The sequence below is a fragment of the Carettochelys insculpta genome, chromosome 7 (assembly GCF_033958435.1).
Source record: "Carettochelys insculpta isolate YL-2023 chromosome 7, ASM3395843v1, whole genome shotgun sequence".
Classification (NCBI taxonomy): Eukaryota; Metazoa; Chordata; order Testudines; family Carettochelyidae; genus Carettochelys; species Carettochelys insculpta.
Window position 1 is genome coordinate 8,380,061 of NC_134143.1, and position 26,426 is coordinate 8,406,486.

At 44.4% G+C, this 26,426-nt stretch overlaps 1 protein-coding gene across 4 annotated transcripts in view; it reads left to right on the top strand.

Annotated features, from left to right (window-relative positions):
- MAPK8 (mitogen-activated protein kinase 8) overlaps positions 1 to 26,426 on the top strand; it is a 116,094-nt gene that overhangs the window by 8,552 nt on the left and 81,116 nt on the right. The window contains exon 1 of one of the 4 annotated variants that reach the window (XM_074999906.1): positions 6,270 to 6,476. The exons of the other annotated variants lie outside the window; for them this stretch is intronic. The gene's annotated coding sequence lies outside the window, so the exon portion shown is untranslated. Of the gene's footprint in view, positions 1 to 6,269; positions 6,477 to 26,426 lie in introns of those variants that run through there. 4 annotated transcript variants of the gene reach the window in all.

Below are 26,426 nucleotides of genomic sequence, written 5' to 3' on the forward strand. Positions count from 1 at the left end.
GCGATTCCTCTCTTACAGCTATAGCCAAAGCTCTGGAGGACCAGCAGCCCTGGCTGGGTCTCGGGGATCTGACTATACTAAAGGGAGCTAGTGAGCAGAAGCCCTGCAATGGCTGCTGCTCACTTCCTGTAGGTGGCTGGAGGGACCCAGCAATCCTTTGTACCCAGTGGCTCCTGAGTCCTGGTGAGAAATCTTCTGCGTTAAAACCCCTGGCCCAACTCCCCTGGGGTCAGGCAGCTTCTTCAAGCACTATGTAAGTATTAGGGCTGTCATTTAACATACCTGAACTTCTACAATTAATACATTTTTTTTTCTGTGTTAAGTCTGTCCTGTTTTTTTATGGGGATTGACTCATGTTAATTGACAGCCCTTTTCCTAATATTAAGCAGATTGGCAATCAAAAGATGCAAAACCACTGTTTTCATTTAAAAAACAAAAAAACTGTCAAATGTTATTTTTACAGAAAACTACTGGAAAATAAAAATAAATAACAAGTTTATAAAAACACAATTATTAATTCATAGCTAATTAGTTTTGTATTTCTTCATAAAAATCTTTTTAAGCTTTAAGAAAGGACAGTCCTTTCTATTTTTTGTGCTAAAGTCCAACACTGACTATCCTGCTTTCCACTGTTGTTGATGTTTTGTTTTGAGTTTGTACTTAACTTTTATACTTAATTATAGGGCTGCTGTCAGAAGGACATTAATTTTTCATTCAGATGATTTTCTCTTATTTGTTGTTCTTTGTATAATAAAAGGCCTCTAAAAATGTAACTCTTTTAAATCAACTTCTGAGCATTATAGTAACAGAGATAGCCATGCTAATCTATATACTATCAAAACAAAAAAGCAGTCCAGTAGCACTTTAAAGACTAACAAAATTATTTATTAGGTGATGAGCTTTTGTGGGACAGACCCAGTTCTTCAGATCATAGCCATACCAGAACAGACTCAATATTTAAGGCACAGAGAACCGAAAATATGGTTATGGTCTGAAGAAGTGGGTCTGTCCCATGAAAGCTCATCACCTAATAAACTATTTTGTTAGTCTTTAAAGTGCTGCTGGACTGCTTTTCAGTTCTGAGCATTGTGTGGTAGTTTTTCAATATGAAACCCTCCATCCTCTATCCTCTCCCCTGCCCCCCCCGCTGCCCCGCCTAGCATGTATGTATTCCATCAGTATGTTCCAAGCCCAAAAGAGTTCCATGGTCAAATTAGTTTGGGAAATGCTGGTTTAAAAGATACCTTGAAAAGTATAGGTGTCAAGCAAAATTGAACAGAGAAAATACAGACTTGAACAGAGATTTCATGCTGTGGAGAAAAACAAATGAACATTTAAAGCCCTTTGGCTGGGGCAGCAATGTATAGCAGACCTCCCATTGCTGTTGGTGAGGTTCCGCAATCAACAGTGTTTGTGAAGAAATTTAGTGTTTTAAGCCTCTGAGTTGTAGAGACAGAGCAAGGGGCTCCTACCATTGCGTGTGCGTGATTGATGCATACTGCACTTGATGCTTTGTACACAGTGGAACTCCAGTTCTGATGCTGTGAAACAAGCTCATATTGGTGGGACCACATTTTTCTGCAGGTATAAGACAATCAGCAGTGGCTACAAAACTTCTGCATGCGTAAGGCCAATTTCATGGAGCTTTGTGAATTGCTTTCCCCTGCCCTGAAGCACTGTGATAACAAAGTGAGACCTGCTCTTGCAGTTGAGAAGCATGTGGCAGTTGCTCTGGGGAAGCTTGCAGTGCCAGACAGCTACCACTCAGTGGGCTATCAGTTTAGAGTGGGCAGATCTACAGTGGGGACTGCTATCATCCAGGTAGCCCAGGCAATCAGTACCCTTCTGCTAGGAAAGACAATGACTCTGGGAAATGCACAGGACTTAGTGGATGGCTTTGGCAGGATGGGGTTTCCTAACTTGGAGCCGGGAGGGAGAGAAAATAGGTGGAACGCACATAACTATCTGGGCACTGGACCACCTTGCTGCAGAGTACGTAAACTGCAAGGGGTGCTTTTTCATGGTGTGCAGGTGTCGGTGGATGAGGAGGGTTGTTTCACTGATACCGATGTGTGTTGGTTGGGAAAGGTGTATGATATGCACGTCTTTAGGAACTTTGTTTAGAAAGATGCAACATAAAATCATGCTTAGAAAGCTGCAGCATGGGACTTCCTTCCCAGACCAGACAATCCACATTGGAGATGTGGAGGTGACAGCAGTGATTCTGGATGACCTAGCTTTACCCTTTGCGCCCTTGGCTCAAGAAGTCCTACACAGGCAGCCTGGACTGCAGTAAACAGCTGTCAGCTACAGGGTGAGCAACTGCAGAATGGCGGTTGAATGTGAATTTGGCCATTTGAAAGCCGTGTTCAGGGCCTCCTGACTCAGTTAGACCTCAGTGAAGGCAACATTTCCCCTCATGATGGCAGCCTGCTGTGTATGTCATAATTTATGTGAGAACAAGGGGGGAAATTTCATGCCAAGATGGAGGGCAGTAACAGATCACTTAGCTGATAATTAGGAGCCACCAGACACCAGGGCAATAAGGAGAGCACTGCTAATCAGGGGGTCTTTGGGGGGAAAAAACCTGCTTTTTGAATGAGCAGACAGGGATACAAAATTCATGTCTGTTGCTTTTAAGGAGGTCCTCCCAAATGATGTGTGCTTGTCTCTAAGCTCTTCTCCCCCTCTCTGCCCCCTCTCCCCCGAGTCATGCGACACAAGACATAGACTCTTTTTTTAGTTCAATTATTTTTATTCAGGGGATGCTAAAGGATTTTGTGGCAAGGGCTTCAGCGGTGGGTAAGCAAGGGCATTTTGCCATTACAGGTGGGGGAATGTCAGCCTTCTGCTCTCAGAAGTGTTTCTGGGAATAGAATGCAAGGCTGCCCTTAACTTCCCCTCTGCATTCCGGGGTGCTGAGGGAACATGGTGAGGGGGACATGTGGAACTCTGTGCTCCTGTGTGAGGGACTGCAGGAGCTCTGTTCACTGCCTTATCAGCTGCAGCATCTCACGCTGGGTCTCCAGTTCATGTTCTCTATACTCTCTCATTGCCTCATGAACCACTTTCCTTTCTTCTTGATCAGCTTGGCTCTCATCCAGCATGGTTCTACTCCACACATTAACTGTGTGCGCATGGCTTCCATGTGCTCTGTGAACATATCTTCCCACGTTGGTTTTCTCCTATGAATCTGTGCCAGTCTTCACAGCTAGGGGAAAGGGTGGCAGAGGTGGGGGTGAGCAGTGGTCAAAGAGCCCACCGATGAACATACTGCAACAAAACATACGTGAATGCCAGACATGGAGGAGGTATTTACTGTAGATAAGTTTAACAACACACAAAGGAATCTCATAAAAGAACCTCTGTGAAAGACAATAGACACGTACTCCCTGCAAGGACAAATTTTGACTTTTAAACATCCTCTATGCAACACGTACTGCATAAAAATTTGGAGGGACCTCTTTGACACAATTTGCTTCCAGCCATATTAGAGCACAGATTGGGAGCATGCTTTCAAGCCTGTAACTGCAAAAGCAAAAGCAAAAGCAAAAGCAAAAGCAGTTTTTGCAGCTGTGCCTGTTGCAGACAGATGGGGTGTGGGCCTATGGGCTGTGGCAGTGGTGGTCACTGAGTTTGTCTGACTCTGTCACCTCTCCCTTTGTGTCAGCCAAAATTTCCTCTCCCCAGCAGCCTAGAGAAGGTACGAGATAGTCCACGCGCGATGGAGCATTTTGTGCTATCATATAGTAGCTTAATGCTCCTTCCTCTGCTTCTTCTAGGTTGCAAAAAGAGGTATTAGTTTCCTTAGAGCAGGGGTTGGCAACCAAAAGAGCAAGAAGAGCCATTTTTCCAATTTTGTTAAAAAAAAAAAAAAAATCAATAATTCAAGAGCCGCAATGCGTGTAAACACAAGACAGTGCTTAAATAACGTCAAACCTTACTTCTTGTAACCCCTATTTTGAGAACAGTGCACACACAAAGATGCATAATGCAATCCATGTTTACTTCTGGGCAGTCACAAACTTTTAATGTATTCCGTTTTCTCACGCTTTATGTGTGTTTGTACCACTGTCATCTTGATTTTTCGCTCCTGAACCTTCTCTGTCTCTCAGGAGCACGCTATGGGGAGTTATCCCATGATTTGAGATCACATATCGTTTGCTATTTAGATACAGTTGTTCATTTTTGGGCTTTTAGATGTTCATTTATCAAAAATAATGAGGAGGGTTTTACAAAGTCCTTAAAGAGCCACAGATTACAGACCCGTGGCTGAGAGTGACTAACATTGATCAGGAATGTATGCTCTCTGAAAGTGGCCGCAAGGCCAGTCATTATGCTGCACAGCTCTGTGGTGCCATGACACCCGTTTACTTACTGGTGGCTTGGTGTCGAAAGGTGTCGTGGAGGAGGTTGGAATCAGGCAGGCCTCCACAAAAGCTTGTGAGAAGAATTAGAGTACCTGTCTGAAAACTTTATGGAGATGTTCAAGAAGTATCAGCGCTCTGTCCCCAGACGCATTAGCAGGCGGTTCCAGGGGCCCTGGGTGTGTAGGTACAACGGCCGTCATACATCACATCCAGTTGTCTTTGCCCACTTTTAGCATTATTAAAAACAAGAACTAACCAGAGGTGCCCACCCCACCAAGAGGGTCCTGCTGCGAAATGTTCAGAGAGGAGAGGATGTAATCCAGTGTTAAGAAAAGTTTCCGGCTGTTGGTGAGATCAGCTGCTCCATTCTCCTGTTGGCCACTTTTGTCCTCCTCATCTTACACATTCACCTTGTTCTCCTTGCTGTTGCCAGAGGATGCCTGAGGAGTCTTTTCAGAGGTATCCACAGACTGTTTGGGGGCAGTGATTGGGGTCACTCCCTAGAATCCCTTGCAGCTGTTCATAGAAGCGGCATATTTGTGGCAATGACCCAGAAAGTTTGTTTTGTGGTATGCCTGCCTGTTCTCCTTTATTTTCACTCAGTACTGCTCGGCATCCCTGGTGTATCCTTTTCCTCTGTGTCCTGTGAGATCTTGGCATATATGTCTCCATTTCTTTTGCTGCTTCATAGCTTTCCCCACACAGATTCAACCCTGCCGCCCCTGGGAGCTATGAAGTCCTGCACACTCTGTGCTGGAGCTCATATGCGACCTGGGAATTTATGGCCAGATGCACACCTGAGGTGTGCTGTCTGCTCTGGTCACCATGCTAACCAAACAGAAAATGAAATTTCAAATTTTCCTGAGCTGATTCCTGCACACCTGGGGCATTGTGGGACACCTTCAGGACGTTAAGAATTTCAAATGTCATAATGCTTCATCTGCACTATCCAAAGGTCAACCATGCAAAGTCAAATTTGCTGTAACTTCTTGTTAAAAGCGGGAGTACAAAAATCAACCTTAGGAACCCTTAAAGATGCCGGACCGTCCCCTGTGGTGTGGACTGATCCCTTAGAAATATGACCTAAGTCTCCTAAATTTGACCTAGTCTCCTGAGCTATGTCTAGATTGCAGGGCTTTGTCGACAAAATGGACGTTTTGTTGACACATCTCGTGGAGCATCCAGATTGGACAGCATGTTCTGTCGACAGTAAGTTGACAGAATGCAGTGCTTTTGTTGACAGCTGTACCCCACTCACCAAGAGGAAGAACACCACTGTCAAGAGAGATCTGTTGACAAAAAGTCAGTCTGAACGTGGCGGGGGGGGGCTGTCTGTGTCTTCTGTTGATGGAAAAGGCCGCCAGGATGATGTGCACATGCCCTGGCGGACACTGTCCATAGCAACCAGAGCACTATGGTTCCTGCCTCCAGCCCCCTTAAAGCCACAGGGAGCCCTGTGAACCTTGTGGCAGGAAGCTCGGAGTGTGTGAGCATCAGAGCTACAAGTTGCTCACTGCAGCGTCCTCACAGGCGCACCTAGCACCCAGATGCAATGGTAGAGGCCTCCCAAGACCACCCCTAGGGCCTTCAAGGGGGCAGTCCGAGGGTACCCAGGATCCAACCAGGGGCTCCAAACGCCGTGCCCCCTGTAGGCAGGGCAGAAATCCAGGCCCTCCTGTGCTTGTGTGCAGAGGAGAAATGCTTGCAGGACCCCCAGGCCCACCACAGAAATGTATAGATTTATAACGGAATGGTCATCACCCTGGAGCAGGTCTAGGAGAAGGTAAAGAACTTCACCAGGGCTACGTGCAGGTCTGGGATGTTCCAGACCCAAAGCTCTGGGGCAGGACCAACAACATGCCCCTACTACAGCGAGCTCAATGACATCCTGGAGGGGGCACATCATCCTATGCTTGATCTTTGGCACAGGGCTCAAGGCACCCCCACTGCAGTAGGAGCACCCAGAGGAGGAAGAGGAGGAATCCCAGCCCTAACGTTTGCCAGAGCCAGATTTGGAGGCCAGCAGCCTCGCCCTCATTCTGGACCTCGTCCTTGCCAGCCAAGCCACCTCCCAGGCATCATAGGAGCTGGGCAAGGGTCCCTCTGGTGAGTACCCCATGTGTCACACACACCAGGGTGTGGAATGTGGGTGCAGATGTGGTGTGCTGAGAGTGTCATTTGGCTGGCTCATGTGGAACCTCATGATGTGGTCCCAGCATGTGGAACCATGTGCAGTGGTAGCATGCACCACCCAGCCCCAGCAGACAGCCCCCATTCACAGGAGACCAGATGAGTCCCAGTGATCAACCAGGCCTTGTAGCAACAAGGAAGAGTAGCCATTGCGGTTGATGTACTTGGCTGTGCTATGCTCTGGGAGACGGATCAGGATGTGGGTCCCATTGATGGCCCCGATGCAGTTTGGGAACCCCAGGGCAGCGAATCCTGCCATGACTTCGTCAATATCTCCCAGATGCATGACCTTCGTAGCAGAATCATGTTGATGGCCATCACAACCTGCAGAGGAACGTGACCAAACACACATGACAGGGACTGAGGAGGGAGTCCCTGGGACCTGAGAGGGGTCTCATGGCCCCCTCCTGTCCCCCCGCTCCCCCCAGCTCTCTGGGAGCCCTCCTGTGAGGCCATCCCCCCAGCAGCAGGGTTGTGCGAGGGTGGGAAGGCACAGTCCCCAAGGGCTGGGGCTTCTCCCACCCTAACTCCACCCTTCGCACCCCTGACCCTGCTTCCTGAGGGTCTCCTTTGGCAGGAGACACCCCCCCCACCCATGCAGGGACTGCAGCCTGAGAATGCATTACCTCCATAAGGAAGGTCCCCGTGGTGGACTTCCCTAAGCTGCACTGGTTGCCCACTGAATGGTAGCTTTCAGAGGGTGGTGAGCTTCCAGATGGTGATTGTGACTTGCTTCTCCGCACGGATAGTGGACCACAGCTGGGTGTTGTGCCTCCAGAGGGCAGGGACAAGCCAGGCGAAGAGCTTCAGGAAGGTGATCTTCCACATTCAAAAGTTCTGGAGCATGACCACCCAGTCCCACCAGTCTGAACTGGTGCGGTGCCTCCAGAGCCATGTGTGCACGCGTGTGCCTGCAGATGTGAGAGTCCCCAAAGTTGGCCTCGGGCTCGGGCTCGCCCTCGATGAGCAAGAGGACAGCAGTTGTTGGCAAGTTTGGCAGATGCTGCAGGATGTTGGTGAGGAGTCCCTGCAAGCCCAAGGGCAGCTCCAGCAGCGTGGCTCCCAGGAACCAGCTGTGTCACCAACAAAGTCATGAAGCCCTGTGCTAGCTGTGTTGTCCCTCAAGGAAGTAGGCACACCTGCAGCAGAGTCAGAAAACCAGTGTCTGGGGAGTCCCTTTAAAGCATGCGTCTTGGTGGGACTTCTGGAAGGAACAGGTAACTAGCAACCCTGGCCGACATGCTTCCGGATGCCCCTTTTGCCAGTAGAGGGGTCGGGCAGTCTGACAAGCAGTTGATATCATGCTTTGCTCCTGTCTAAAAGGCATGTTGGTTGTGAACCTGCCTAGCCTTACCTACCAGTTTTGGATTAGATTACTCCATCTGCTGGGACAGTAGGTTACTTACCTGGTCTCCTAACAACTTTAGCGCTTTGTCTCAAGTCACAGTCATGCTGTTTTGGGGTGTACTGCTCCCACCTTCTGGTTCGGCTGAAGGCAAGGGGTTGTGGTCAGATAGGTAATTGCCCATCCGCGTCCAAAAGGTTGCCATGGTGGCACTTGTTAAAAGTTAGTGGTCAGGTTGTCCATTGGTGATCTCCAGTGTACCTCTAGGGTAATTTTATTTTCCCAACCCAAACATGCCTGCTTAACCTGTATCCAATTAATCTGATTATTTCTCGGTCTCTGGAAAGAAGTTAATACCTTGCTATTGAGTAGACAGCAATACAGACGCAATCCAATGGCACACGGCTGGCGTCTCCACCTGCAGCGAGGCAGCTGCAGCCTCATAAACTAAGTCAAACATAATTTTAACCCTTCCCCTGCTTCTCTCCTCCCCAAAAAAATTCTCATTCTCTGTGCAGCCAACAACTGGATATACTGACTAGAGAGGCTGTGGAATTTCCATCATTGGAGTTACTGAAGAGTAGGTTAGATAAACGTCTATCAGGGATGATCTAGTCCATGGTGTCCATCCATTTCAGAAGCAGTAACTGCCATAGTGGCTACTGTACAGTAAACTCTCAATTTTACGGACCCTGATTTAACGGACTTTGGGAACAATGGGCATCCCCCTGTTGTTTCCGGATCCCGCTGGGGTCTATAAAATCCTAAATCCTTCCCCTGCTGCCACATAAAAAAAAAAAAAAAAAAACAGGGAGACTTAACCACATACGCAGACTGGACCCTGATGGGAGAAGCGTGCAGGGGCTCCTGCAGGCTACGAGGTGGCCCCTCCACTGGCACATGGCGTGCACCTCCACATGCAGCGAGGCAGCTGCAGCCATGCATGGTGAGGTACCATTAGCTGCACACAGTATGTGCCTCAAGCCGCATGTAGCGAGACGCTTTTAGCTGTGTGTGGCTAGGTGCCTCCAGCCGCACACAGTGAGGCAGCTGCAGCTGTGTGGTGGCAGGGTCCCAAATGCTGGGCAGGATCTAAGCCAGGGTGGGGTTCAGGGGCTCCTCCAGTGGTGGCTTTCGTCAGTGGCAGGGTTTTGTTTTTTTTTTTAATTTATTTAACTTATTTTATTTTTTGCTTTTGGGTTGTTGTTGTTTTTGGGCGGGGCAGGGTTGGAGGGGGGCAGTAAACCCTTGCATGTAACAGACTTTCTGGAATACCAGACACCTATCCCTGCATTAGTCCATTAAATGGGGAGATATCGTATAGTAAACTAGCCCCATTATTCTGCAAATATATTTATTGTTCAAGCCCACTAGCTAGACTCAACCAGTCAGATAGCCACAAGTGGCTAGCAGCTAGCATGGTGGACACCACTGCTCTAGATGGTGCCTGGTCCTGCCATGAGGGCAAGAGATTGAACTTGATGACCTCTTGAGGTTCGTTCTAATTTTAGTATTCTATGATTGTATGTTTCTGCAGAAATGATCAGCAAATACTAGTTTTCACTTTTGAACTGGCATCATTATGCTTTAGAATCAACATTTTACTGGAAAGAAAAATAGGGCAGTTTACACCTTTTAGTGCCGTTACTTCAGACAGTATCTCCAGACTCTCTAAAACAGCACTTCTGGATGACATAAATAAGGTTATTTGTGCAAATAGATGTGCTAAATGCTTTTTTTTTAATTGAAGAATAACATCTCCTGGATGCAAAATTGATGTGCTGACTGAATTAGTACAGCAAGAGAAGTGGTGTAGTAACCTGTAGGCAGGAGTTAGAAATGTATTGTTTAAATCATTGAGGAATGTGCCAAACAGTACTGCGTTTGACCAGAATGGCCACCTTCGAGTCCTAGAATTTAAGAACCCTTTTGAAGGAGGAACATGTTGGGAAGGAATCCCAATGCGGAAGGAGGGAATCTGGAACTGATGAAGTCTAGCTGTGAGATAGAACAGATCAATGACTAATAGTGAAGTACCTCTAAGGTGTGTGACAGAATTGGCAGACACCTGAAAGGCAGGGGCCTTATTTGGAATTCCTCTTGCCTGGTAAGTTTGCCCTTTTTGCATGTAAATTGTGTAAATATTTCTTATGCACTTTTACTGTGACATAAAACTCATTCCAAACTTATCTATGAATTCACTGGTACCCAAATAACATATCTGTGTGTAGAATTAAGTCCAGAGATCCTTCGAATTCTGACATCCTTTACATTTAATCCACCACGCTACACTCGTCATATATTCAGCATTAACAATGGACTATGGCTGATGTGTATAAATATCATATAGTAATGCCTTAGGCCTTATTTTTATCGTTTTAAATGTTTTTATAAGCTTGGGAATGATAACTACTTCTCTGTACAGGTTTTGTTTTATGGAAGCCTATCTCTTTCACCCATGTGTGGAGTGGGTTGGAGGAAAATTTAGTGTGCGCAAGATCATCTGATTTCATCTGAACTATGTACTTCACGATGGATTAATTTAATAGTTTTAAAATAAACAACAGTGTGGCTAAGCTTTTTACTTCCCCCAGTGGTTATTGAACAATGTCTCTGCTATTGTTCCATACAGCGTTTCAGTCAACCTTCAGCGCATATAGGTTTTGCAGTAAAATGACGATCCTCACATTTATATTGCCTATTTTGTTGTACTTTTTGCAGTTGCATAGATCCAGCTTGTTGTGTGACCACACTGGATGCTTATTCCTCTCCTACTCTTAGGTGCCATAAACTAATATCATAACTGATATTGGGAGAATATGCAACTTTAAATTACTTAGTGGTTATGTGTTAGAAATTTAAAGATATTATATACTAATTCCTGAGTGTGTTCATTTCAAATGAACAAGGAGAAAAACATTAATCCAGAGCACAGCTGGAAGGCCTAATCACTGTAATTATGGATTTAAGTGTTCTATGGTTGTGGGTTTTTTCTTTTTTTTTTTTAAGTCCATATATATACCTCTGGCAACTCTTTTCATTGTTTAATTAAACAGATATTATGGAAGGGATTACAGCATACAGTACAACAGTGACTACTAATAACATCTCTGAGACCAAGATTTAGTTTTGACCATTATTGAATAGCTTTGCAGTAAGGCCATAATGTGTATAGAGGGAACATGTAACTTAGGATAGCATGTTGTGGTGGCTGAGGTACTTCCATTCCAGGCCCTATTGGGAGGGTGTACGAATGTGTTCTGAAAAAAAAATCCTTTATTCTGAAATGTCTCATGTTCGTGTTTCTGTAGAAAAACAATGGTGCTGTTTATTTCATTGTAATAATAATTGGAGAACAAATTTCTTAAGATATGAAATCTAACATGCTGATTTTATATGTATCATTTATTGCTGTGAGTATCATCTCTTGCTGTAAAACTTCAAGCTTTGTGTGCATGTGGACCTGCTTTGGTCAGATGCATAGGAAGGTCATTAGTTTAAGAATACAGTGGGACTAATTTTAAGAAAGCACTGCTAGATGGAGCCACCAATGACAGTTTTAAACCTAAATGTTATCCCGGATGCTTAGCTGTTGTGCTGGTTTCTTAACACTTCTTAGGTAGCTGGCTTGAGCGTGGTTTTTTGTTCTTTATTTATGTTTTTATATTCTGAAAATTGAGCAAATCCACTGGATTTTCATAAACTTTCTGCTTGTACGGCTTCTGAATTTTGGGGTTAGTGTGAAATATATCTGTGACATAAACCTCAGAACCTTCTTTACAGTTTAGTACTTTTGAATAGTTAACAACCATGGTATAGTTTAGTTCTTCCATACTTAACAATCAAGTCTTCTTGAAACACCGAGCTGACACCCTTTGGCCATTTCTTTGGGAAAGGATTAAGGTTTGGAAGAATTAAGGTTTGGAAGATGTCCGTCTCCCTCCCTCCCTTACACCCATCCCTGCACACTCATCATCCTGTTAATTGTGTAAGAGAATTTTGCTAAGAATAGTTTATTAAGCTGCTGTGCTAACATCATCTTAGTTAAACTGTAGAATTGCACTGGTTGTCTTTTGATGGACCCATTTCGATCACAGCTTATAGCTGCGTCTACACGTGCACGCTACTTCGAAGTAGCGGCACCAACTTCGAAATAGCGCCCGTCGCGTCTACACGCGTCGGGCGCTATTTCGAAGTTAACTTCGACGTTAGGCGGCGAGACGTCGAAGTCGCTAACCTCATGAGGAGATAGGAATAGCGCCCTACTTCGACGTTCAACGTTGAAGTAGGGACCGTGTAGACGATCCGCGTCCCGCAGCGTCGAAATTGCTGGGTCCTCCATGGCGGCCATCAGCTGGGGGGTTGAGAGATGCTCTCTCTCCAGCCCCTGCGGGGCTCTATGGTCACCGTGGGCAGCAGCCCTTAGCCCAGGGCTTCTGGCTGCTTCTGCGGCAGCTGGGGATCTATGTTGCAGGCACAGGGTCTGCAACCAGTTGTCAGCTCTGTGTATCTTGTGTTGTTTAGTGCAACTGTGTCTGGGAGGGGCCCTTTAAGGGAGCGGCTGGCTGTTGAGTCCGCCCTGTGACCCTGTCTGCAGCTGTGCCTGGCATCCCTATTTCGATGTGTGCTACTTTGACGTGTAGACGTTCCCTCGCTGCGCCTATTTCGATGTTGGGCTGAGCAACGTCGAAGTTGAACATCGACGTTGCCGGCCCTGGAGGACGTGTAGACGTTATTCATCGAAATAGACTATTTCGATGTTGGCTGCACGTGTAGACGTAGCCTATGTGTGACAAAACAGACCTGCAAAAAATGTCATTTTGGACCTTCTGAACGATCCGTGGTGAAGTCCCACTGGACAAATATACTGTAGGCCGATAAAATGTAGTGCCATAAAGTATTTGTTTTTTCCAATTATGTAGCACTTTTCAGTAATGCTTGTTGTAGAAAAGTGATATTTTGTTGAAATGGTTTGAATTTTTTAAATTCAGGTCACAGTTGGAAAGTTTGCAAAAATACTCAAATTTAGGAAAAAACGTACTGCATTTGGTAACATTTAATGGACAGCTGGTAAGCTGTTGATTATGTTCTGTAAACAGCATACCTTTTCAGGAGCATCCTGTTGACACAAGGATTTTAAATCATTTTGAAACAAAGTGAATAGCTTGCCTTTCCATTTTAATTGTTTCAGTAGTTTTGTTTTTGAAAAATCTGTGCTGTTGTCTAATCTGTTTTTAATTAAATGATTTTCTTAAGAATACAGCATATGCTCCACAGATACTTTCCATTTAAGGGTAGATCATTCAGGTATAAACTCCTACCATAATAGGTTTTGTTATTTTAGTGGTAGGTTCTAAGGCTGGGGTGGGGAGCTTTTTTGGGTCAGGGGCCACTGACCGTAGAAAAATCAGTGAGGGGCACATAAAAATGAGAAGAAGAAAACCCATCTTCTCTGATGTGGCCCCTGACAGAGACACCTCACTCCCCTCATGTTCCACCTTCAGAGGTGGGGGATGGAGGTTCGGGGCTTCTCTCCGGCTAGATTAACTCTTGTGGGGGCCTGAGGTGGGACCAAAATTGAGGATTCAGTGTGGTAAGGAGCTGCTGGGGAGCGGGTGTGGGCTCTCAGAGGGCTGGCTATGGTCTGAAGAAGTGGGTCTGTCCCACGAAAGCTCGCCTAATAAACCATTTTGCTAGTCTTTAAAGTGCTACTTGGCTGCTTCTTGTTTTGATGCTGAGGGTGGGGAGTCTTTATGGGAGGGTGCAGGAACTGGGTGTGGGGTCTGGGCTAGAGAGGAGGTGCAGGAGTGAGCTGGAGGTATGGGAGATGGGGGCATGTACCTGGCACAATTCACCCTGCTGCTCCCTGACACTGATCCTGCGGCACTGATTGGCTGCGATTGTTGGTGAAAGTCTCCAGGCAGTGCTGTGCTGCTGTTCCCCCAGCTGGGGGAGTGGGAGAGGTCATGATGGTGATGCAGAGAGCCTGGAGCCACTTTTTTCCCCAGCCAAGCAGAGCCCATGGGTGGGATCTGGCCCTGGCTTGCCTGACTCTGGCTGCAGGCTGGATGCTGGGGAGGCTGGATCCAGGCAAGCTGTGGTGCAGAGCTAGCCTATAGGCTGGTGGTTTCCCACTCCATTCGAATCAATGAGAAACTAGCTGCAAAAATTTTGCCTGTGCTAGAGAATTTACTGTGCAGACCAACACATTGTCTGTATAACATAGCTGTAATAAACCTAATTCTAAAGCAAGTCATGACTTGCTACCTTTTTTCTTTTTTTTTTTTTTTTAATTATCAACAGTACGTGTTCATTGCTATTCTTGTGCTCCTCCATGCCTCTGTCAAAAGGTATATTCTTTTCAGTTAAATGAGCCTCATGGACTCACCACATCCAGATATGGACAGTGTACTCCAACTACTGACCGGTGACTGATGTTAAAAAAACAATTATGCTCACCTGACTTAAAAAAAAAAAAAGCGGTCAAGTAGCACCTGACTAAATTATCATTAATCACACTGTAAATGAAAAAGATGTTTCAAGGCTGAATGAAATGTAAGTAGAACAGTTACAAGCCCTGAGTTTTAATATTAGCAAATTACATAAAACCTACGTCGTGGCATTTAAACACTTGAGACAGTGTGTTTACCCTGGAATGCATGTGCTGACTTTTTATACCCCCTTCACCTCCCATGATTCCAGGTTACTCTATCCCTCTTCCTGTACTGAACAAGAAATTTAAATTTTTCCTGGAGCTGGTAGTATGTGTATGTGTGTACTTCTTGCTATCTTTATTCTCAAAGTGAAGGAGTATATGTTAGAAATAGATGGGATAGTCCATAAGTGCTATTGGTGGTAGGGAGACTGTTTCTCTCTTTCTACTTCCAAAATGCGAATTTAGTTCATTTTGACCTAAATACTTGAAAAGTAGCCTAGGTGAACAGTCAGGCTGTCACAGGATGGAACAGGATACTGACCTCCAACCAAGAAGAATGTGTATGTGTTTCTTAAGGTCTTTGAGTCCCTCATATCCCACAAGTAGTCTTATTTTTGGAAAATATGAATTGGACTATCTTTTTGACAATCTCTTTTTCTTTGTTTTTAGATGTACTAGTGCTTCCTACTGCTTCAGCAGGGGTTGGTGTCTCTGTGGGGTCCAGAACGCATTGTGGAATCAGAATAGATTTGAATGCGAAGGAAGCCCAACTTCTGCTTTAGTTTGTACCTCTGTATGGAATAATTTGGCTTGGGTTGCTTCCCGTAGCTCCCATTGGCCAAGAATGTCAAACCGCAGCCAACAGGAGCTGTGAATGACTGTATCTGTGAATGCTTAGGTAAACAAAGCATCTGGTGGCCTGTCAGAGGCTAACCCTGGAAAACTGTGTCCCCCCCTTGGGTCCCTTATTGCCCACTCCTGTTGTATGAAGTTTTAATTTGTACTGATTTTGTTACTTTTTTAATGTAGCTTGTTGTAAATTAGGCAAATATCTGGATGAGTTGGTGTTCTCAAGATGTCTGCATACTCCCAGGAGCAGCGCTCTTGATTCAGAACCACTGAGTTGTGGGATGTGATGTTGGTGTTTTCCTGGCATCTGGGCTCTTTCTAAGAGCAGTATTCTAGACAGGTTGCAGTTTAAAGCTCTTGCTTGCATCCAGAAATATCCCAATCAAATAACACACACCGCACAGCACCCTCATGTCAGCAGCCTAGTTTGGTGGACACAAAGACTTTCTCTTGTTTTTCACATGTACATGGAGGGGTTGGGAGTTCACAAGAAGGCAGAACTCAAGGAGATCAGAGACTGCAGTTACCGACTGCTTCTCCTAAAAAAAAAACTGACTTGGAAGCAAGTATGTTTCTCTCTGCTAAAGAGAGTTACCGCCTTGATTTACAGTCAAGATCCTTCTTTACTGACTGCCAGAAGCAATCTCCCCCTCCTCAAACCCTTGCACTGGTTGTTCTTATAAGTCTTGTCTGTTCACCTGTTCTCTCCTCTGGTAGCTGCATCTCTGTGTCTGCAGTGGTGGGAGGAAGGAACAGGTGGAATGGCTCAAGATGGAGGATGGACAGCACGATGCAATGCAGGGTGTGTTTGTTCTAAGTTTCTGTAATATAAGGGCTACTCTAATGCTTTGTATACCGGCTTTCAGATGTGTGTAATTTTTTTAACAATTCCATGGAGACATTTTCTTGTCTCTCTAAAACAGTGATTCCCATAGGGATAATGCCAATTTAAACATGTTTAGACTTGGATTTATGTTTCACTAAGTAGCTCTAGAGAACATAGATATTAAGATGAGAAGGATTTAAATTAAGGAAATACACAAATAACTAAAAGAAGGGCCTAAACATTAGAATGACTCTTTTTCAGGTATATATGTGTTTTGTTTTTTTTTCTATCAGTCTTCTCCTTTCCTACCTTTCAACCTCTATGGCTGCATCTACACGTGTCCCTTCCTCCAGAAGGGGCATGGTAATGAGCAGCCTGGAAGATGCTAATGAGGCATGGATGTTAATTTACCGCGCCTCGTTAGCATCTGGCTATGTGATTTGGAGTCCAGAAGAAGCTCTTCCAGACTCCAAAATATCTGTGTAGATGCATGGCCCGGGGGGCTCTCCGGGAAGGAAATCCTCCTTCCTGAAGCCCCCTCTTCCTGAAGGGCTTCCAGAAGGAGGGTTTCCTTCCGGGAGATCCCCATGGGCCACACGTCTAAACCTCTAAGAGCAGTGGAAGTGTTGGTAGTGTGCTAAACAACATTGACCTCCCATGTTCCTGGCAAATTCTCTCATTCAGCACTGGTCAGGTCCCAGGGGTGCCAGACAAGAGAGGTTCAACCTGTATTACAGTAGCTGAGCCAATTAGGTGATAATGGTGTTGAAAGTCATGGCAAGGTTTGTGCTAGACAAGGAGAGATCTTTTATTTCTCTTTGAAAACAAAAGGGCAGTCCAGGGGCACTTTAAAGACTAAGAAAATAGTTTATTAGGTTGTGAGCTTTCATGAGACAGACCCACTTCTTAAGGTCTTGCAGGTTACATGCATTTTGTGGTGTTCCATCATTCAGATCAGACCAAAGCTGTTGCAAAGGGAAGCATCCTTATTTCCATTAAGTCTGACCACAAACTGAGAAACTGAATTACTAACTGTCTGAGTTTATAAATCTGACAAGTGGTTACAACCATCAGGGAGATTATTGGCTCAGTATTAATGGACTTCATGATCTTTCATCGAAGACAGTCATTTGCATAAAACATACTGAGACAGCTCTGTTAAACTATTTCTAGCTTTAAAACTTCATGAGCAATGACGTTTCCTGAACAACTGATTGAATTCACAGGTATGAAACAGCCCACACTGTATCTTTATATTAGGCTACATTTTGCCACCACATTTGCAAGATGTTTTTTCACTAACACTGTTTATTTGTTTTTCTGTGCAAAGCCTGTCAAGTGTTCTAGAATTATTACTTTTGAGTGTAGAAAGCTGGTTGTTCAACAGCCTTTAGGGCAATGTCTTGTCTTTGAATTTCTTGTGGTAAATGAATACCATGTGTGCGTAAGGGAAAAAAGCTATATAGCAACCTCAAATTTAAAAGAAGGAAAATATATCTTTAGTTGTCTTCACTTTTGGTTGAGGGCATGTACTTCTGTCTACTTTTCCCATATCTGAGTGCCTCCGCCTTGCCGTATTTGGCCAACTAATTCAGTGCGTAGGCAAGACCCAGTAATGTTCAAATATGGTCTGTACTATGTATGTGTCTTAGTGTCCTCCTGCAAGCTCTGAACCTTTAGCTGTGGGCCAACCTTCCCACATCTAGTGTCAGTGTAGCATACAACATCAGCATAATAATGACTGCTTGCTCAGTAATTGAATTTGATGGTGGCATTTTGTGTCTTCATGAAATAGGCCCAGAGATAGGCATGTCACAAAATCTCACAGCCACACAGGCTATCTATTAGTGACATAAGGTAAACAGAGACATCGTATAATGGAGATGTACATTAGACTGAGGAGAAAGCACTTTCAGTGTTAATTAGTGAACAATCCAGAGACCTCATTAAACTTGTATCAGCACTAACAGAAGTTAAAGCAAAACAAAACAGCAGAAACGTACCACTTTAAAGACTAACAAAATTAAGCTAAGGCAGTCATCCGGAAGTTGTTGAATTCATAACCATCTGATCTGCAAAGACCTAATTTAAATGCTGTGCAGAGAGAGAAAAAAGGGGAGGAGGAACCATCACAACAAACTAGGAGGCTTCTTTATTTAATGAGCTTCAAACCCCTCAGAACACCTTGCAGTCATAAAGGTATAGTGCAACCTTATTGCAGTGTTCTCCCAATTGAGATTTACTCCTTACCTCAAATCCCTGATCTGTGTTACAAATGAGATGTAATAGAGCTTGGATCCTTGCAAAATATAACTCTTCAGTTCTAAGGGCAGTGTGGAAGGTGAAAATGTTAATAAAGCCAATATTGCTTTGCATATACCTATGCAAATTACAAGATTGTGTTTTAAGAAGCAGAATAGTTCATTTTCCAGGGTGTTCCCTTTGAGCATTTGAGGAACTCATTTGACTAAACATCTGAGAAATGGGCTGTATTTAAAATGCACAATTTAGCAGATATCTAGAAGCCTTTAAAAGTGACAGCTGGAAATTAGGAAAGCATTCAAGGCAACCCCACCATGCATGCAAATCAACTATGTATAAACTGAATTTGTATTTCAACAAGAACTAAATGGCAAATATTAATACTAGGGACTTTAAACACCACTGAATAGCATTTGCTTATTTCTCCTCCCCGCCTCCCTCATGATGTGTTACCATATAATCATAATCCCATCAGTTTTGTGCTACTTTTTAGATGACTTGGTACTATTTTCAAAGATCAATTTTCTATACAGTAACTTAACTTATTGTAAACTGTCACATTTACATGTGGAAATTACTTCTTTTTGACTTTGTCTCAAAAATAGTTGAGCTTTTCAAGCTTTTGGCTTGTCTATACTTGCCCCCAACTTCAAAGGGGCAATGGTAATCAGGGTGATGGGAGATTACGAATGAAATGCTGGCATGACTATGCAGCGCTTCATTAGGCTAATTCTCCCCCGCGGCAACTTCGAAGTGTCAAACTTCGAAGTGCCGGCATGCATGTAGCTGTGGGCACTTGGAAGGCCCCAGGCTACTTCAGAACACCTTTATGCCCCAAAATTTTGCAGGCACTTCAAAGTGCCCGTGGCTACATACATGCTGGCACTTTGAAGTTCGACACTTCGAAGTTGCTGTTGGGGAGAATTAACATAATGACCATATTACAGCAGCACTTCATTAGTAATCTCCTATCACCCTGATTACCATGCCCCCTTCGAAGTTGGGGGCAAGTGCAGATGAGCTCTGTCATAATTTAACCAGAGCTTCTATTTAGGGCTACTTGGTTTGCGAGAAATAGACCACATTGCTTAAAAGTAGCTCCAAGAGTGACTATTAGGGAAGGGCGCTACCATAGCTCTTTTAGGTCTTTCGTGGTACATACTGGATGCCAAAAGTGGTGTCAGAGTTGTATCTCTTATTAGATAATGCTGAAACAGTGTTAACATGGACCATCCATTAATTAAGTCCTACGGTTGCCATAATGCTGTACAGTTTGTCTTTATAACACAATGTAGGGAAATTCTGTAAAGTGAATGGCTGATGGAATGTCAGTTGCTCTTTGTTTTCTAAATTGTAATATCAGGTATCCGTGCTTTTCCAATAGTGGCTGCAGGCCAGTCAGAATTAGTTGGAGAAATGATGTGCTGATATCTTAATTGCTTATTAAAAACTGAATGCAGTTTTGAAAAACGACCTTTTCAATTATGCCTCTTCATCTCTTTCCCCTGTATCCCCTCCCCAAAGTTCCATTTAAAAGGATGGTTGTTTCCTGCCCTTCTAAGTTTCCTAACTTCCCTGGAGATGAGTTTTCCCGCATAAATACTCTTGCTGCTGCCATTCATTGGCATTGTGGTAGCTCCTAGGGACTCCAATTATAGACTGGGAGTCCCACTGTGGTGGACTCTGCACAAACACACTATTAAAAAGATGGTTCCTGCCCTAAAGAGCATGTGCTCTGCCACCTACTTAGGTTTTGTTCTCTGAATACATCTCTCCATGCTCATCCTACTGCTGAGACTGTATTAGAAGAATGAAATCTGATAACCAAATCAAAACACAAAAGCAGTACAGTAGCACTTTAAAGACTAACAAAATAATTTATTAGGTGAGCTTTCGTGGGAAAGACCTACTTCTTCAGACCATACCCATATCAGAACAGACTCAATATTTAAGGCATATTTTTTATTCTTATTTTTTGTTTTCTTTATTTTATTTGTTTTTATTTGCCGTAAACATTGAGTCTGTTCTGATATGGCTATGGTCTGAATAAGTGTGTCTGTCCCTTAAAAGCTCACCTCATAAATTATTTTGTTAGTCTTTAAAATGCTACTTCACTACTTTTTTGTTTTGATAGTCTATAGACTAGCACAGCTTTCTCTCTATTACTGATAACCAACTGTCTTCTAAACTTCACTTCCTCTTTCGGATGCTTTCCAGACCTTCCAATTGCTTAACTTGTATCTTAGCTCAGTCTCCCTGAGAGTGTGAGGGTTTTTTTTTTTTAAACTCCTTCAACTAACCCTAGAGGTGCCCAATTAATTAAAATATAATTGCTATTAAGTGGGCATATTTTTGTTACTTTCTAAAATCTAAATTTAATCTGAAGGATCAGAATGGGGGAAATATGTGAAGTCTAGTACCTTTTGTTTGCATCTGCATGGCAGTTTTTGTAATAGTAAAGTATTCTGTTTGTAACTGGTCTCCTTGATGGCATAATAATTCACTGTATGAATGCATTCCCGATGTGCTTTTGCCTTATCAATGAGAGCTGTGGGTTTGTAGCATTTTTGAAAATAAGGTTACATTAAATTGGCTGCCTAACTTTGGGCAGCCATTTTTATAATCTTGGACCTGCTATATTTGAGCAAGTAGAGTAATAGTAGCATCATAGAAGATCCAGGAATGGGAGAGGGAGAAATATAAAGGGGAAATTGGTATTTGTAAAGCCGATGGAGCTGGGTCATCAGCAGGAGGCATAGAGCCCGTGATTTTAGGGGCTAAAGCCCTGGGCTGGCCTTGCTCACATGGTAGAGCAAAGGGCTTTAACCCCTATAGCCACAGGTTCAATCCCTTCTGCTGACAGCCTGGCTCTGTTGTTGTTACAAGTGGAGGCTTGCCCAGGCTGAACTGCTGGAAGATCTCAGAAGCTCAGGATGTGCTTCCTCAGCCAAAGGAAATATGTAACCCCAGAGACAGTGAGACCATGTACTCAGGAGAATGAAGTCTGTGCTCTACAGCCTTGTCTGAGAGCTGGCTGGCCTTTAGCTCAAGTGGTAGAGCACAGGGGTTTAGGCCCAAAGGTCACAGGATCAGTCCCTCCTGCCAATGACCCAGGTCTGTCAGCATTACATCCTGTTAGAGTAAAAGAGGTGGTAAGTACTTTGCGGTGTTGTCAGATGATTCTACTGCATTGTTGGGTGAAAAAGTCATTCTGGTTTAGTACCTCACAATCTTGTAATGTGTTTTCTCAGTACACCTGTGATATAGGGAAAGGTAATGATCCCCATTGTACAGAGAGGCTAAGTGACTTGCCCAAGGTCATATCATACAGGAAAGCTGTAGCAGAGCAGGGAATGACATGCAGGTATCCCAAGTCCTAATTTACTGCATTAACCGTGGAGTGACCCTTCCTCTCTATTGGTGACCATCAACTTTTCTGATGCTGAGTACTTCTGCATCCCTCAGCCCCTGTCCTTGTTGATAGCTTCCTGTCTTCTCAGGTTTTTCTGTGTGGCTATTTTTGTGCCTCCTCTTCTCTCCTTTCATTCGGGCTTTTGTAAGTCTGCTGCTAAAACTAGGCCTTGATGAATTCTTCTTCAGCTCCTCCGCTAGCCAGCAGATATTCTTTTAGAAATGTTGTCTAGCAGTGCTGACCTTCTTGATGCCTTCCCATGCCTTGTGCCTTTTTTTCTTGGTACATGTTCCCCACCACATCAGATTCCAGCCTTCCGCTCTGTTTCTTCTTGTACTCCTGTGACCGTGAGTGTAAGGGTATAGCTCAGTTACCACATGAGGGTGATAAAATTGTCAATAACAGTGATGTAGTGTTGAGTGAATATTTCTGTTCAGTATTTTGAAAGAATCAGGATGTTTTCATATTTCACAGTGATAATGAATGCTTTCTATTTTAACAATAACCAGGGATGGTATTAAATGGCAGTTACTAAAGTAAAACACTTTCAGATTTGCAGGAGGTAATTACTTACAACCAAATAATTGGCCAAGGGCTCTGAGCAATTTGTTTTGGGTTTTAACAACTCTTGGAACATTGAGAAGCTTCCAGAATACTTGAAAAAATTATTATATTCATGTTTGTCCTTTTAAATTATCAGCACTCTGTTAACTATAGGATGATTAGATTGATGTAAGCTATGAAAAGGCTGATTCAGAACTGTCAGTACAAAATTAAAAGATAGCAATTTAACTATGGCCTAGCGAAATGGTGGTGTGTCGATGGGTCTTGTCAAACTTGAAATGCTGCCATGAGATTACATAAATCTTCTGTAAGTAGTTTGACTTAACACTGTATCATATAAGAAGCCCAAGCCCAGGTGGTGATGGTGGGTTGGGAAGCTGCTGAAAAGATGACTGATAACAGCTGTTAGTTAATAGAGTTCACGCTTAGGGATGTTTCTAAACGTCCAATTGGTCCTATTATAGCAGTGGCCCAAGTGGCTGTTTTTACCATTTATATCTGGGTAAGTGAGCGTAACCTTTCCTTTTCTTTTCAATATGGATCTGCCTGGCCACTGTTGTTCATGTCTTTGTTACCACAATACTAGACTGTGTGGGGTGCAGTGAAAAAATCATGTGGAGACTGCGTATGGTACAGAATGTAGCATCCGGCTTAGTGATCAGGGTGTGTTTCTGGGAGCACATGCCCCCAGTGTGCTGGGATCTGCATTGGCTGCCCATCAGTCTCTGTGTAGGATTTTTAAATTGTTTATGACATCACATGGAGTCCAAAATGGCATGGAACTGGCCTGCATGAGAAATTGCCTCTATCCATGTGCGATACTGCTGCATTTGTGGTCATTTGGATGCCTGAGCTGAATTCCTCTTATTGTAAAAAGAGAGGGAGAGGCTGGCAGGACATTCCCTGAGACTGTGGCACTCTTGCTTTCTCTCCTGAACTGAAAGAGCCTGGTTTTGGTGTCTTTGAGCTATTATGTAAAAGTTAGTTAGGCTTTTGGTGAGGATGAAGTCACATTTGTGGTAATAAAATAGGGGTGGAAAGGAGTTTAAGTGTTGCATTCCTGTTGAAATAACTAACGCTGCTTGGTTTTCATTATGTCAGTGATGTTAAGGTGGCTAACGCCTTGGCTAGGCATATCTTTGGATTTAAAATTAAGAGGTGAACTTCTCATCTTAAAAAAGAGACACTAGCACTATAGAAAATTAATATGGAATGTAATGAACTGATTTAAAAACTGGAAAACTGGAGGATCTCAGTCACTGTAAATGGGGAATAATCAACCAAGAGCAGGTTCTCATGGGGTTGTAGGGCATCTTTTCTTGACCCATTGCCATTAAATATCTTTATCAACATCTCAAATTTATAAAATTACAACTGAAAATTCGTCAGTGTCTCATAAGTTGGCCACTACTTTGCAGTACTACAGGTCAGTCTGGGTTGCTTGGTAGTCTGAGCTCATTTAGACAGTGTGCACTTTAATGCAGCCAAATGCAAGGTTGTCCATCTAGAACCAAAGAGCATATGTTACATTTAAAGAAGAGGGGAAATGAATATGGCAAAAGAGTAACTCTGAGAAGGACTTTAAGGGTTATGGTAGGAACCACTAAATATGAATTTGCACATGCAATGTTTAAATGTATCAAAGTCAAGTTACAGTAGATGTTTTAAAAAGTAGCATGGGAATAGGGAGTCTGGGGACAAGTTTTTGGCTGGGGGAGGAGCACAGAGATTGGTGTAGGTAGTGTGCGTGCAAATGCTTTACATATGTCACAATGCTGTGTGACATGTACAGACTCAAATTTACATAGTGGATGAGATACATAGGTCCTGTGTCACCCTGAATAGATGCAGGTTATGGTAGAAATGGATTAGTACAGTACATGGGCATATTCTGTTGGATGACAGAGGTGTGGTGGGGTGAGCGGGGAAGGAGTTTCAAGAAATGGATTACAAAGCTGCCAGTTAGTACTTGGAGCATAGCCTGCATTTTCCCGAATTGAGGTGGGTGGTTGTTTTAGAAAACTCAGTCCATATAAGGTGTTGCGGACACTTCCCTTACGGCAGGAAGAGTCACTGTTTCTGGCTCAGTTCATAGGATTAGAAGCAGAGCATGTCCTGTGGCATGGTGTAGTTTAAAGTTTGTTGCTATCCAGAGAGTCGTAAATATTGTCTGTCAAGGGAAGGCAGCATGTGCTTTGCCCGACTCTGTCCCTTGTTGGTCATCTTCTGTCCTGGCTGGGAGTATATGTGTCTGGTTGGAATAAAGTGGCTGGTGTCCCGCCTTGGCAGGTGGCTTCCAGTGTCTTTCTCTGGTATTAGAGTACATAGACTTGGGGAAGCAGGTGCTTTCTCTAGTCGTCTTTGTCCCTTTTCATCCTCTTCTTGGCTGTCTCAGTAAGAAACATAGTTCTCAGGGAAGGAAGGAAGCAAGGGGTCTTCCCCTAACCTAGTCTGCCTCTCCAGCACCAAGCACCATCTAGGCTGTCCCTGACAGATGTTAGTCTACCTTCTCTTAAAAATCTCCAGTGATGGCAATTCCACAACCTCCCTACGCAATTTATTCCAGTGCTTAACCACCCTGACAAGAAGTTTTTCCTAGTGTCCAACCTAAGCCTCTCTTGCTGCAATTTACATTCATTGCTTCTTGTCCTAACCTCAGAGGTTAAGAAGAATAATTTTTCTCTCTTCTCCTTGTAACAACCTTGTAGATACAGTGAACCCTTGAAATGTGTGATTTCAAGTAGCTCTTAACTCACATTAACACAAGTTAAGCGCAACTCAAAATCCCCCTGGCCCTGCACGGCTCCAGCTCATCCTCCTGCCCCATGTGGTCCTGGTTCAAACATCCCCTGGCCCCAGTTCACTGCCACCCCATGTGGCTCCAGTTCATGCCACTGCCTGCGCAGCCCCTGCTCTGGCTCACCCCTCCCCATGTGGCTCCAGCTCATCCCCTGCATGCCAATCTCTGGCTCACACCTCCCCCGCCCCCCAGCCCTGGTTCATCCCCATTCCTCACAGCTCCGGCTCACAACCCGCCCCCCCCCATGCTGGGCTCTGCTCGGCTCCCTTCTCCCCCAGTTCACCTCCACTCTGTGTGGCTCTGGCTCAACCCCCCAAAGGGTGACGCAGCCCCATCTCACCCCCCTGACCCCCCCAGGCTTAATCCCCTGCCCTCCTCCCACGACCCCAACCCACCACTGGGTTTAACTCTTTCCAACTGCCCCCCCCAACCCCAGGACTTACCTTGCAAAAGGAGCTCCAGGTGTTCCTGCTGCTTCCCAGCTGCAGAACATGTGTTCTGCTGTGGAAATAGCGCCCCCCCAACTTACACGAAATCTGAGTTATGCAAGGGTGCATGGGAACGCAACCCTCTCATAACTCAAGGGACTACTGTACTTTGAAAGCTTTCATCATGTCCCCTCCAGTAAATCCTTGCTACCCTAGCATCGAGAGTGGGATTTGCATCTCTTCAGCCTTATCTGCACCAGAAAGGTTTGCTGTAGAGTATGGTTTCCCAACCTAAGGGTCAGGACGCAAACGATTACATTTCAAAAGGGTGGCTGGCTGGGCTGGGCAGTTCTGCAGGTGGCTCTTAAGAAGCCATTTACACTCCTGAAGTCGTTCTCAACCTCTTAACTGGATTAACAGCCATCAGGCAGTTAAGCCAATCAGTTAAATTGAGAACCATTTCAGCTGCAGGATAGAGAACTGTATACTTGAGGAGCAGCAGCAAGCTCAGGTAAGGGGGGGGGCCTGAGTCCAAGGTTAGGAGGGAGGGCAGAGCTGATCAGTTCCCTGGGTTCCAGCCTCCTCAGGAGGTGGGGTCCCTGCAGCTCCCAGCAAGGTTCCTGGAGCTTATGAATATGTAACATGAGGAGGCACAATTTTATATTTTTGCCTCGGACACAAAAATTAGCAGGTTATGGCACTGCTCCCCCTGTTTTTGAATTGCATTGGGTCACCAAGTCTTCCTGAATTGTCAAAATGGGTCCCCAGCTGGAAAAGGTTGGGAACCGCTGCTGAAGAGGTATACCCTCAAACCTTCAGAATGGAAATGCAGGTTATTTAATTTCCACAAATAAAATAAGTTATCCTGGCAAAAACACTTTTTTATTGCTATGACTATATGTATTCTAGGGCTTTTGCCAGCATAGCTATGAGCTATATCTGGC